Below are 12,424 nucleotides of genomic sequence, written 5' to 3'. Positions count from 1 at the left end.
TACAGTATATTATAGATATATGTGTGTGTGTGTGTGTGTGTGTGTGTGTGTATATATGTATGTATATATATATATAACAAAAAAGTGTGAAACAACTGAAAATATGTCTTATATTCTAGGTTCTTCACAGCAGGCTCCTTTTGCTTTGATTACTGCTTTGCACACTCTTGGCATTCTCTTGATGAGCTTCAAGAGTCAATCACCGGAAATGGTTTTCCAACAGTCTTGAAGGAGTTCCCAGAGATTCTTAGCACTTGTTGGCCCTTTTGCCTTCACTCTGCGGTTCAGCTCAGCCCAAACCATCTCGATTGGGTTCAGGTCTGGTGACTGTGGAGGCCAGGTCATCTGGCGTAGCACCCCATCACTCTCCTTCTTAGTCAAATAGCCCTAACACAGCCTGGAGGTGTGTTTGGGGTCATTGTCATGTTGAAAAATAAATGATGGTCCAACTAAACGCAAACCAGATGGAATAGCACGCCGCTGCAAGATGCTGTGGTAGCCATGCTGGTTCTGTATGCCTTCAATTTTGAATAAATCCCCAACAGTGTCACCAGCAAAGTACCCCCCCCCCCCACACCATCATACCTCCTCCTCCATGCCTCACGGTGGGTACCAGCCATGTAGAGTCCATCCGTTCACCTTTTCTACAAAGACACGGTGGTTGGATCCAAAGATCTCAAATTTGGACTCCTCAGACCAAAGCACAGATTTCCACTGGTCTAATGTCCATTCCTTGTGTTCTTTAGCCCAAACAAGTCTCTTCTGCTTGTTGCCTGTCCTTAGCAGTGGTTTCCTAGCAGCTATTTTACCATGAAGGCTGCTGCACAAAGTCTCCTCTTAACAGTTGTTCTAGAGATGTGTCTGCTGCTAGAACTCTGTGTGGCATTGACCTGGTCTCTAATCTGAGCTGCTATTAACCTGCGATTTCTGAGGCTGGTGACTCTGATAAACTTATCCTCCGCAGCAGAGGTGACTCTTGGTCTTCCTTTCCTGGGGCGGTCCTCATGTGAGCCAGTTTCTTTGTAGCGTTTGATGGTTTTTGCCACTGCACTTGGTTACAGTTTCAAAGTTTTCCCAATTTTTCGGACTGACTGACCTTCATTTCTTAAAGTAATGATGGCCACTCGTTTTTCTTTACTTAGCTGCTTTTTTCTTGCCATAATACAAATTCTAACAGTCTATTCAGTAGGACTATCAGCTGTGTATCCACCAGACTTCTGCACAACACAACTGATGGTCCCAACCCCATTTATAAGGCAAGAAATCCCACTTATTAAACCTGACAGGGCACACCTGTGAAGTGAAGACCATTTCCGGTGACTACCTCTTGAAGCTCATCAAGAGAATGCCAAGAGTGTGCAAAGCAGTAATCAAAGCAAAAGGTGGCTACTGTGAAGAACCTAGAATATAAGACATATTTTCAGTTGTTTCACACTTTTTTAAGTATTTCATTCCACATGTGTTAATTCATAGTTTTGATGCCTTCAATGTGAATCTACAATTTTCAGTCATGAAAATAAAGAAAACGTTTGGAATTTGAAGGTGTGTCCAAACTTTTGGGCTGTACTGTATGTAAGTAAAATATATATAATATGCGCATATATACACACATTTATTATGCGTGTGTACATATACTGTATATACACTGTAATATGTGTGTGTGGGTATGTGTAAATAATGCGTGTTTGTGTATACACACACATTTTTATATACAGTTAGGTCCAGAAATATTTGGGCAGTGACACAATTTTGGCGAGTTGGGCTCTGCATGACACCACATTGGATTTGAAATGAAACCTCTACAACAGAATTCAAGTGCAGATTGTAACGTTTAATTTGAAGGTTTGAACAAAAATATCTGATAGAAATTGTAGGAATTGTCACATTTCTTTACAAACACTCCACATTTTAGGAGGTCAAAAGTAATTGGACAAATAAACCAAACCCAAACAAAATATTTTTATTTTCAATATTTTGTTGCGAATCCTTTGGAGGCAATCACTGCCTTAAGTCTGGAACCCATGGACATCACCAAACGCTGGGTTTCCTCCTTCTTAATGCTTTGCCAGGCCTTTACAGCCGCAGCCTTCAGGTCTTGCTTGTTTGTGGGTCTTTCCGTCTTAAGTCTGGATTTGAGCAAGTGAAATGCATGCTCAATTGGGTTAAGATCTGGTGATTGACGTGGCCATTGCAGAATGTTCCACTTTTTTGCACTCATGAACTCCTGGGTAGCTTTGGCTGTATGCTTGGGGTCATTGTCCATCTGTACTATGAAGCGCCGTCCGATCAACTTTGCGGCATTTGGCTGAATCTGGGCTGAAAGTATATCCCGGTACACTTCAGAATTCATCCGGCTACTCTTGTCTGCTGTTATGTCATCAATAAACACAAGTGACCCAGTGCCATTGAAAGCCATGCATGCCCATGCCATCACGTTGCCTCCACCATGTTTTACAGAGGATGTGGTGTGGCTTGGATCATGTGCCGTTCCCTTTCTTCTCCAAACTTTTTTCTTCCCATCATTCTGGTACAGGTTGATCTTTGTCTCATCTGTCCAAAGAATACTTTTCCAGAACTGAGCTGGCTTCATGAGGTGTTTTCCAGCAAATTTAACTCTGGCCTGTCTATTTTTGGAATTGATGAATGGTTTGCATCTAGATGTGAACCCTTTGTATTTACTTTCATGGAGTCTTCTCTTTACTGGTGACTTAGAGACAGATACACCTACTTCACTGAGAGTGTTCTGGACTTCAGTTGATGTTGTGAACGGGTTCTTCTTCACCAAAGAAAGTATGCGGCGATCATCCACCACTGTTGTCATCCGTGGACGCCCAGGCCTTTTTGAGTTCCCAAGCTCACCAGTCAATTCCTTTTTTCTCAGAATGTACCCGACTGTTGATTTTGCTACTCCAAGCATGTCTGCTATCTCTCTGATGGATTTTTTCTTTTTTTTCAGCCTCAGGATGTTCTGCTTCACCTCAATTGAGAGTTCCTTAGACCGCATGTTGTCTGGTCACAGCAACAGCTTCCAAATGTAAAACCACACACCTGTAATCAACCCCAGACCTTTTAACGACTTCATTGATTACAGGTTAACGAGGGAGACGCCTTCAGAGTTAATTGCAGCCCTTAGAGTCCCTTGTCCAATTACTTTTGGTCCCTTGAAAAAGAGGAGGCTATGCATTACAGAGCTATGATTCCTAAACCCTTTCTCCGATTTGGATGTGAAAACTCTCATATTGCAGCTGGGAGTGTGCACTTTCAGCCCATATTATATATATAATTGTATTTCTGAACATGTTTTTGTAAACAGCTAAAATAACAAAACTTGTGTCACTGTCCAAATATTTCTGGACCTAACTGTATATGTGTATATATGTATTATTTTTTATATATATATATGTGTGTGTGTGTGTATAATAAATATATATGTATAATTGTGTGTTTTATATATTATATATATATAATATATAAAACACACAATTATACATATATATTTATTACACACACACATATATATATATATATAAAAAATAATACATATATACACATATACACATATATATATATATATATATATATATATATATATATATATATATATATATATTACATTACACACACACCAACACACACACACACACATATATTATATATATATATATATATATATAATATAAATATTATACTAGAAGCCCCTGGTTTGTTGCCCGGGTGTCGTGTTCTCCGGTGGTGAATGGGATCCCTGTGCGGTGTCGGTGTGATGTGTCGCTGTACCTGTGGAGGGGGGAGGAGGGAGCTGCTGCTGCCTCTGCTGCAATATGTAAACATGTCACTGTGCTGTCAGCAGCAGCGAGGAGAAGGCGGAGGACGCGACTCCTGCTGCAGTGTGCAGGAATGACCTTACCCTGAGCTGCAAGGATTTCTGCTGCACAGGAAATGATGAAACGGGCAGAGTGAGGACCGTGCGGATGGAGAGAGGTCACAGCCGTGCAGGAGCAATGCAGGTGCTGTCAGGCTGAGCGCCAGCAATGCAGGCAGAGCACCGCACCACCCGCCACCGCCTGTAAGTACCGGAGCCTGAATGTCACACGCTGCTTCTCCCAAGAGCACCGCAGCCATCTGCTGCACAGCACAGGTGTACCCAGGAGAATGCCTTCATCTTTGTGTCTTCACCACCCCCTCCCCACATCATACCCTCCCTCTAATCTGTCACTAATGCTCTCCACTCAGTGGCTTAATACCCCCCTCATCCAGATGCAGGAGATGTCGCCTTTATTACCATGGGGGGGGGGGACAGAATACGATGGAGAGATGTAGCAGAGCTGGCTTCCTTCGTGCGTGGTACAAGGGTTTTGGCTCAGGTAAAAGGAAACAATAAAATCCAGTATCCCTGCAAGTGTGCAAAATATATATATATATATATATATATATATATATATATATATATATATATATATATATATATATATATATATATATATATATATATATATATATATATATATATATATATATATATATATATATATATATATATATATATATATAATATATATATATATATATAATATATATATATATAATATTTTATATATATTTTATTTTTACCCCACATGTAAATAAGGGTGGAGCGCAGTATTTGGAGCCATGATGGAGGGGTCGTCCCCCCACGCTTCACCCCTTTTTTGTAGCTGCTGGAGATGATGATGAGTAATCAGGTTGTGGTCCCCATCTGCGGCATGTAGGTAGTGTTAATGAATATATTTGAGCAAATGTGTTTGTGACAATGGAGGAATGTTCTGTGCGGGGGCCAGGGGAGGCTGCTGTAAATCTGGGAGGATGGAGGGAAATGGATTTTGGTTCCTGAGATGTTCTGCGGTGTTGGTACGTGCCCCTATGAGCCATGTGCCCAGTACTGTGCAGCCCCCGCGAGACCACCAATACAGCCCTGGCCTGTCTATGCCGGCTTGCTTTCTCCCCATACTGTATCTCTTCCTAGGTAAGAGACGACTACACACCCAGCTGCGATGCTCTGCGTGCCCTGACTCCTTTCTAGCATGGCTGCGATGTTCTGCGTGCCCCGACTCCTTTCTAGCATGGCTGCGATGTTCTGCGTGCCCCGACTCCTTTCTAGCATGGCTGCGATGTTCTGCGTGCCCCGACTCCTTTCTAGCATGGCTGCGATGCTCTGCGTGTGCCCCAACTCATTTCGTAGTCCATTATGGCTGTTTTTGTGCAGCCATGCTCACAATTCTTTCCATTGAGGTCAGTGGTAGTCACGGCAATGAGTTTGGCACATGGGCACCCTCACCAGGGTGTACCCTCCTGGTGAGAGGCCAGAATGGAACAGTGGCTTATCTTCTATATCTCCCATAGAAGTGAATAGAGAGAACCATGGAACAGCTACCTCTCCTCCTTGTTTTTCACATTGGAGATGACAGAAGATGCTAAAAAAAAACAGACCCAAAGCATAATGCTGCCTCCACCATGCCTCACTGTGGGTATGTTGTTCTTTTGGTAATGCGCACTGCAGGCTTTGCACAAACATACCTTTTTGGAATTATGGCCAAAACATTCAACCTTGGTCTCCTTAGACCATAACACGTGTTCCCACATGATTTTGTAAGATTTGATGTAGTTTTTGGCAAAACGTTGCAGAACTGGGATGTTTTTTTGTTGTAAGAAAAGGCTTCCATCTTGCCGCCCTACCTCACGGGTCATACATATGAAGAATACGGGAAATTGTTGTCTCATACAGTACACAACCAGCACTTTGCAGAAAGTCCTGCAGCTCCTTTAATGTTACTTTCGGTCTCTTGCAGAAATTGCTGCAGCTCCTTTAATGTTACTGTCAGCCTCTTGGCAGCCTCCCGGACCAATTTTCTTCTTGACTTATTCAGTTTTTTGAGCAACATCCAAGCTAATGTCACAAAACCATTCATTGATGACGGTCTTAAGCATCTCCTGGTATATCTAATGCCTTGGAAATTTTATTTGTACCCTTCTGATTGTTAAAAGCTATCAATGAGATCCCTTTGCTGTGTTGTAAGCTGTTTACGGACCATGGCTTTTGACAATATAAAAGGGGTCTACTGCTCCTACAAAGGCTTCAGTTTGGGTGGACTAAAGACATCCTTGTGTTACGACTACGGCTATATTTCCCCAGCAGTGGTGGCAGCTTAAAACTGTATAATGGGCTGTTATCTGGGGGTGATGGGAGAAGGTGTCTGATGAGACCACCCCGCTACAGAGCAGTGAGAGTCCATGTCTCTGGGGTATTTTAGGCCTCTGCGTGATCTGTGGGTGCATTGTATACATTTCTTTCAGTATTTTAATTGGTCGACAGTGATGAAAATCTCCTGTGAAATCCATAATTGCGCAGTTTAGATATTTCCCTAGTACATTAAGCTCTGACAGTAAAGTTATTGTTCACTGGGGCTGCGGTGGAGAAGCCGGGATGTGGCGGTCGTGTCGTAAATTAATGGCTGTCATTGTAAATCTGATTCTTAATTTATGTGGAGTAACCAATTACATCCTGTATTATACTCCAGAGCTGCGCTCACTATTCTGCTGGTGCAGTTACTGTGTATATACATTACATTACTGATCCTGAACTGATCCTGAGTTACCTCCTGTATTATACTCCCTATTCTGCTGGTGCAGTCACTATTCTGCTGGTGCTGTCACTGTGTACATACATTACATTACTGATCCTGGGTTACATCCTGTATTATACCCCAGAGCTGCACTCACTATTCTGCTATTTGTCATTGGAATATTCTGCAGACAGCAACAACCCGTGCAGCTCTGGAGTATAATACAGGATGAAACTCAGGATCAGTACAGGATAGTAATCTACTGGTGCAGGCAGTCACTGTGTACATACATTACTGATCCTGTATGAATCCTGAGTTACATCCTGTATTATACTCCAGAGCTGCACTCACTATTCTACTAGTGCAGTCACTATGTACATACATTACAATAGTGAGTGCAGCTCTGGAGTATAATACAGGATGTAACTTAGGATCAGTAATGTATGTACACAGTGACTGCACCAGCAGAATAGTGAGCACAGCTCTGGAGTATAATACAGAATATAACTCAGGATCAGTACTGTATGTACACAGTGAGTGCAGCTCTGGAGTATAATATAGAATATAACTCAGGATCAGTACTGTATGTACACAGTGAGTGCAGCTCTGGAGTATAATACAGAATATAACTCAGCATCAGTACAGTATGTACACAGTGAGTGCAGCTCTGGAGTATAATATAGAATATAACTCAGGATCAGTACTGTATGTACACAGTGAGTGCAGCTCTGGAGTATAATACAAAATATAACTCAGGATCAGTACTGTTTGTACACAGTGAGTGCAGCTCTGGAGTATAATACAGCTCCTCTGGTGCAAAGTTTTCTCCCCTGGTATTTTTAGATGTTTTGCAGAGAAGTTCTGTGAATTCCTCGCTCTTCTGTAGATCCTTCGGTTCATTCTTTCATCATTTCTATACATTTTAATGACTTTTGACATTGGCTTTAGCCCCCGTCCCTCAGTGACTTGGAGTAGACAGTGCATGCGCCGTCCCTATTTTTGGCACTTGGCTCTCGGTCTTCCTTATTCAGTTTTCACTTTTTTTCTTTCACTTTTTATTCTTTAAACCACATGATTTCTTAAGCCATGGTTCGTCGGATGGAGTAACATGAACAAGCCTGTGTAGTGTGGAGAGGCAGTGTAATGTATAGCAAATGGAAATGAATGTTACCGCTTGAAATACTAATTGTGTTTTTTGATTTATATTTACTTCTTTCATTGTTTTTCCTGCAGAGCAGCGCTCCTGGCTGCCCAGCTATGGCCTGAACTGTATCTAGCTCCATTCACTCAATTGAAGCTCTCTGCTGCAGTTTCTCTGCACAGTTTTTGGCCAGGGAAAGACTGTGAAGGGGCTGCAGTGCTGAGTGAAGCGTAGCGGCCCCTTCATCCACGAGGTTGATGTGGGGCTTAGTAGATGGATTCCTCCATAAAGCAGTGCCCTTCAGTAATCAAACGTTCACGGAGCTGCCCAGTAAGTGACACATCACTGGAATCAGGATCTCTGCCCCTACATAATGCTGCTCTCTGATTAGTTGGCAAAAACCTGGTGACAGATTCCCTTTAATCAGATGGTAATCGCTTTAATTCCTTTTTTAATGGCAGTCTCTGGTACTAAAGGGGTTAAAGATTTGCCTTCTTGGTGGTCTAAAGTAGAGTATAGATTGATGATTGCTTTCCTGGTGGTCTAGGGTAGTGGACAGGTTGGTGCTCGCTTCCTTGGTGGCATGGATTAGCAGACATGTTGGTACTCACTCCATACCACCAAGGAAGCAACACAGGTTGGTGCTGGCCTCTTTGGTGGTATGGAGTAGCTTACAGATTGGTGCTTACTTCCTTGGTTGTCTTTAGTTTCAGCCCGGCTGATTCTCTCTTCCTTGGCTCTCTGGAACAGCAGACAGGGTTGGTGCTCGCTTTCATGGTGGTCTTTAGTAGCAGTCAAGTTGGTGCTCGCTTACTTGGTGGTTAGGAGTAGCGGATGGTTTGATGCTCTCTTTCCTGGTGGTTTGGAGTAGCAGACAGGTTGGTGCTTGCTTTCTTAGTGGTTGCTACTCCAGACCATTAAGAAAGCGAGCACCAACGTGTCTGCTACTCCAGACCACCAAGAAAGCGAGCACCAACCAGTCTGCTACTCCAGACCACCAAGGACGCGAGCACCAACGTGTCTGCTACTCCAGACCACCAAGGACGCGAGCACCAACGTGTCTGCTACTCCAGACCACCAAGGACGCGAGCACCAACGTGTCTGCTACTCCAGACCACCAAGGACGCGAGCACCAACGTGTCTGCTACTCCAGACCACCAAGGACGCGAGCACCAACGTGTCTGCTACTCCAGACCACCAAGGACGCGAGCACCAACGTGTCTGCTACGCCAGACCACCAAGGACGCGAGCACCAACGTGTCTGCTACTCCAGACCACCAAGGACGCCAGCACCAACCTGTCTGCTACTCCAGACCACCAAGGACGCGAGCACCAACGTGTCTGCTACTCCAGACCACCAAGGACGCCAGCACCAACCTGTCTGCCAGGGCTGTGGAGTCGGAGTCGTGGAGTCGGAGTCGGAGCTCATTTTGGTGGAGTCGGAGTCGGAGTTGGAGTCGGTATAAAATGCACCGACTCCGACTCCTAAAATATATAATAAATTGGGGACAGGAGTGCAATGCAGAATGTGCTGAATATTTTACTAAATAATAACATTTAGTATAATGCTTATATTTAAGTGAAAAATGTATTGTAGTACAATGTGAACATCAGACATTTAATTGTTTTTATGATACAATAATCAAGATATTTGGATAGAACATAAAATATTTATTGGAATACAACTTTAGAACACAAAAAACTAATAAATTGTAAATATGTAATATATATATATATATATATATATATATATATATATATATATATAATATATATATATATATATATATATATATATATATATATATATATATATATATATACAGTGTATATACACACACAAGATATATATGTAATCTACTGTATATTACATAGTGTATTACATATTTACAATTTATTACAGTTTTTTGTGTTCTAAAGTTGTATTCCAATAAATATATTTTATGTTCTATCCAAATATCTTGATTATTGTATCATAAAAATTATTAAATGTCTGATGTTCACATACACATATTCATGTACTACAATAAATTTTTCACCTAACTATAAGCAATATATGTAGGAGTCGGAGCCGGAGTCGGAGCCGGAGCCGGAGTCGGAGTCGGAGCCGGAGTCGGAGTCGGAGTCGGAGCCGGAGTCGGAGTCGGAGCCGGAGTCGGAGTCGGTGCAAGAGAATTTGAGGAGTCGGAGTCGGAGTCGAAGGTTTGGCTTACCGACTCCACAGCCCTGCTGTCTGCTACTCCAGACCACCAAGGACGCGAGCACCAACGTGTCTGCTACTCCAGACCACCAAGGACGCCAGCACCAACCTGTCTGCTACTCGAAGACAGGTTGGTGCTTTCTTCCTTGGTGGGTTGGAGTAGTGAAAAGGTTGGTACTCTCTTCCTTGGTGGTTTGGAATAGCAGACAGGTTGGTGCTCACTTTCTTAGTGGTCTCTCTACCCCAGAGTACTAAGAAAGCGAGCACCAACCTGTCTGCTACCCCATAACACAAAGGAAGAACGCACTAACCTGTCTGCTTCTCCAGGACAGGTTGGTGCTTGCTTCCTTGGTGGTTTGGAGTATCAGGCAGGTTGGTGCTCTCTTCCTTAGTGGTGTTGATTAGTAGAACGGTTTGTCTTTGATTCCCTGATGGTGTTGAGTAGCAGACCAATTGGCGCTCTCTTCCTTGGTGGTTTGGAGTAGTGAACCGATTGGTGCTCGCTTCCTTGGTGGTTTGGAGTGGCGGACAGGTTGGTGCTCGCTTTCTTAGTGGTTGGTACTCCAAACCACTAAGTAAGCGAGCACCAACCTGTTCGCTACTTCATACCACCAAAGAATAGCGCACCAACTTGTCCACTCCTTCAGACAAGTAAAAAAGCGAACGCCAACCTGTCCACTATTCCAGAACAGGTTGGTGCTCGCTTCCTTGGCGGTTTGGAGTAGCAGACCAGTTGCTTGCTTGCTTGCTTCCTTAGTGGTTTGGAGTAGCAGACCGGTTGGCGCTCACTTCCTTGGCTGTCTGGAATAGCAGGCAGGTTGGTGCTTGTTTCCTTGGTGGCATGGATTAGCGAACAGGTTGGTACTCACTCCTTACCACCATGGAAGTAACGGACAAGTTGGTGCTCGCTTCCTTGGTGGTTTAGAGTAGCGGACAGGTTCATGCTCTCTTCCTTGGTGGTCTGGAGTAGTGGACAGGTTCATGCTCTCTTCCTTGGTGGTCTGGAGTAGTGGACAGGTTCATGCTCTCTTCCTTGGTGGTCTGGAGTAGTGGACATGTTCATGCTCTCTTCCTTGGTGGTCTGGAGTAGTGGACAGGTTCATGCTCTCTTCCTTGGTGGTCTGGAGTAGTGGACAGGGTCATGCTCTCTTCCTTGGTGGTCTGGAGTAGCGGACAGGGTCATGCTCTCTTCCTTGGTGGTCTGGAGTAGTGGACAGGTTCATGCTCTCTTCCTTGGTGGTCTGGAGTAGTGGACAGGTTCATGCTCTCTTCCTTGGTGGTCTGGAGTAGTGGACAGGTTCCTTGCTTCCTTGGTGGTTTGGCGTGGTGGACAGGTTGGTGCTTGCTTCCTTGGTGGTTTGGCGTGGTGGACAGGTTCCTTGCTTCCTTGGTGGTTTGGCGTGGTGGACAGGTTGGTGCTCTCTTCCTTGGTGGTTTGGAGTAGCGGGGACAGGTTGGTGGTCTCTAGTAGTAGACTGGTTGATGTCTGCGTCTTTTTTGTGACCATGAAGCCGGATTGTGCTGACCCTTTCAGCGTTTTCTTCTGATGTGTGCGATTTATAGTTCCTTTCCCGAGTCGGGGCTCTCATATGACTTGTGCAATGTAGGTTTCTTGTGAGATTTCTCTCCAGATTAGCGCTGGCTGTTCCGTATCACTGATTTACGTGATCTCCCTGTGCGTACGGATTATAATTAGATGATCGGCTTGTTCTTGGCAGACCTTTCCTGACTTGCTTTCTCTCCATAAAAGGAAGATTTGCTGAATTTTTTTTCTTTCTCGCTGATCATGTTCACTTGATGTAAAGCATGGAGGACAGTTAACGTTGTAGGATTTCCGTAACTCCCATTCACTCAAGTGGAGACTTGTTTGTCCTCGCTTGGCCCCTTCACTAGGGAGTGAGCACAGAACACCTTCGCTCTTGGAATCAGTGGGGGTCAAAGTAATAAGTCTCTTGTACAGATCCCCCTTAAACCAGGTGTAGTCTGCACTCGGTGGACTGTATATGACCCTACACCAATGGCTTTATAAGAGTCTCTCAACAAGTGGATCATAAAGTGTGTAACTGGTAGAGATCGGCTAAGAAACCTGGCCGTAAGGCTATGTGCGCACATTGCATCTTTGTGGTGACCACAAATATGTACGTTTTTGGCCCCCGGGGCAAAAATGCTACATCTGAAGCTCACAGCGAGCACCATAGAGCATGACTGCCCGCTGTGAGCTCCACGCAGTGACTGAAGTGAGCCGGCCGATCAGCGGGGACGTCACTCAGGTGATTTGCGGTCACAGGGGAAGGACTCTGGCTAAGTTGATGTTGATCACGTGGCTCACTTCAATCAATACATGGAGCTCACAGCAGGCAGTCATGTTCTATTGCGCTCGCTGTGAGCTTCAGATGTAGCAGTGGTGGAAGCGTCGTGGGGCCTCTTGTGGATTACGTCGGACCTGCAGGTTTGTTTTTGCAGTTAATAAGGATTTTTTTTTTT

At 44.0% G+C, this 12,424-nt stretch overlaps 1 protein-coding gene across 3 annotated transcripts in view; it reads left to right on the top strand.

The window, feature by feature from the left end:
• Positions 1–12,424, top strand: part of PACSIN2 (protein kinase C and casein kinase substrate in neurons 2) — a 90,322-nt gene that overhangs the window by 26,894 nt on the left and 51,004 nt on the right. Inside the window, exon 1 of one of the 3 annotated variants that reach the window (XM_075342156.1) lies at positions 3,853–4,066. The exons of 1 other annotated variant lie outside the window; for it this stretch is intronic. The gene's annotated coding sequence lies outside the window, so the exon portion shown is untranslated. Of the gene's footprint in view, positions 1–3,852; positions 4,067–12,424 lie in introns of those variants that run through there. One more of the 3 variants, XM_075342153.1, reaches the window with a different exon arrangement.

This window comes from Anomaloglossus baeobatrachus, chromosome 4 (assembly GCF_048569485.1).
Source record: "Anomaloglossus baeobatrachus isolate aAnoBae1 chromosome 4, aAnoBae1.hap1, whole genome shotgun sequence".
In the NCBI taxonomy this organism is placed as follows: domain Eukaryota; kingdom Metazoa; phylum Chordata; class Amphibia; order Anura; family Aromobatidae; genus Anomaloglossus; species Anomaloglossus baeobatrachus.
This window is presented reverse-complemented; position numbering and strand designations above follow the sequence as displayed.